The sequence below is a fragment of the Giraffa tippelskirchi genome, chromosome Y (genome assembly GCF_054371585.1).
Source record: "Giraffa tippelskirchi isolate mGirTip1 chromosome Y, T2T-mGirTip1v1.2.pri, whole genome shotgun sequence".
Lineage (NCBI taxonomy): Eukaryota > Metazoa > Chordata > Mammalia > Artiodactyla > Giraffidae > Giraffa > Giraffa tippelskirchi.
The window spans coordinates 3,803,758-3,805,866 of NC_137290.1; the positions used below are offsets into that span (position 1 = coordinate 3,803,758).

Here is a 2,109-nt window from a genome sequence, read left to right on the forward strand (position 1 = left end):
TGAAATTTGTTTTTCTCTGTCTGACTTACTTCACTCTGTATAACATGACCTAGGATCATCCACCTCACTAGAATGGACTCAAATGCATTCCTTTTAATGGCTGAGTGATATTCCATGGTACATATCAATACGTGCCACAACTTCTTTACCCATTCATCTGCAGATGGACATCTAGGTTGCTTCCATGTCCCAGCTATTGCAAACAGTACTGCTAGCTCATCAATTCTTGGTCACTCCCTCTCGGAATAACCCAGCAGGCTGAATCACTGCTCGTTAGATGCTGATATTTTTATCTCGCAGAAGGAACACTGTATTCCGCTTTTAGGTAATCTCTGTGTCTGTCTGGCACTAGGCTTGACAGGTCACCTCTGCTGTTGAAATACACAAAATGCTCACAAGGATGGTGAAGAACCCTCCTCTCTGCAAATCTCTCCCTTTTCAGAGCTTTCTGTGTGCTTGTAAATGTCAGGCTGTCTCCATTCTGTTTAAAGTCCTGATTGGTGAATCATTTTTATCTTTACCAGTTCCCTGATTCTGGGCTGACCTTCATACGAAGCTGTCTCTTTGAATATCTTATTTGTTTCTTTACTTTTCCAGCTGTGCCAGGTCTTAGTTGCAGCATGTGGGATCTAGCTCCCTGACCAGGGATTGAACCTGGGCCCTCTGCATTGGGGGTACAGAGTCTTAGCCACTGGACCTCCAGGGAAGTCCTTGAACCTGTCTCTTTGAGCAGTTGCATTTGAAGATCCCCTTGCACAGATTCTTACGGATGGTTTACATTTCGGGTCTTTGCTTTTATTTCTTCTCGCTAATGTACCTTAAAGAGATGGGAATATCAGGCCACCTGACCTGCCTCCTGAGAAATCTGTATGCAGGTCAAGAAGCAACAGTTAGAACTGGACATGGAAAAACAGACGGGTTCCAAATCAGGAAAGGAGTACATCAAGGCTGTATATTGTCACCCTGCTTATTTAACTTATATGCAGAGTACATCATGAGAAACGCTGGGCTGAATGAAGCGTAACCTGGAATCAAGATTGCCAGGAGAAATACCAATAACCTCAGATATGCAGATGATACCACACTTACAGCAGAAAGCAAAGAAGTACTAAAGAGCCTCTTGATGAAAGTGAAAGAGGAGAGTGAAAAAGTTGGCTTAAAACTCAACATTCAGGAAACTAAGACCATGGCATTCGGTCCCATCACTTCATGGCAAATAGTTGGGGAAACAATGGAAACAGTGACAGACTATATTTTGGGGCTCCAAAATCACTGCAGATGGTGATTGCAGCCATGAAATTAAAAGAGGTTTGCTCCTTGGAAGAAAAGTTATGACCAGCGTAGACAGCATATTAAAAAGCAGAGACATTACTTTGCCAACAAAGGTCCATCTAGTCAAAACTATGGTTTTTCCAGTAGTCTTGTATGGATGTGAGAGTTGGACTATAAAGAAAGCTGAGTGCCCAAGAACTGATGCTTTTGAACTGTGGTGTTGGAGAAGACTCTTGAGAGTCCCTTGGACAGCAAGGAGATCCAACCAGTCCACCCTAAAGGAGATCAGTCCTGAATATTCACTGGAAGGACTGATGCTGAAGCTGAAGCTCCAATACTCTGGCCACCTGATGGGAAGAGCTGACTCCTTGGAAAAGACCCTGATGCTGGGAAAGATTGCAGGCAGGAGGAGAAGGGGACGACAGAAGATGAGATGGTTGGATGGCATCAGCAACTTGATGGACATGAGTTTGGGTGAACTCCAGGAGCTGGTGATGGACAGGGACGCCTGGCGTGCTGCAGTCCATGAGATCACAAAGAGTCAGACACAACTGAGCAACTGGACTGAATTGAACTGAATGTAGCTTCGGGGCTTCCCTGATAGCTCAGTTGGTAAAGGATCCTCCTGCAATGCAGGAGAGCCCAGTTTGATTCCTAGGTTGGGAAGATCTGTTGGAGAAGGAATAGGCTACCCACTCCAGTATTCCTGGGCTTCCCTTGTGGCTCAGCTGGTAAAGAATCTGCCAGCAATGTGGGAGACCTGGGTTCAATCCCTGGGTTAGGAAGATCCCCTGGAGAAGGGAAAGGCTACCCACTCCAGTATTCTGGCCTGGAGAA

At 45.4% G+C, this 2,109-nt stretch overlaps 1 non-coding gene across 1 annotated transcript; it reads right to left on the reverse strand.

The window, feature by feature from the left end:
* Positions 1 to 633: 633 nt before the first annotated feature.
* Positions 634 to 706, reverse strand: TRNAG-CCC (transfer RNA glycine (anticodon CCC)). Its single transcript has one exon. It is a non-coding gene; the product is annotated as a tRNA-Gly (tRNA).
* Between the last annotated feature and the right edge of the window lie 1,403 nt (positions 707 to 2,109).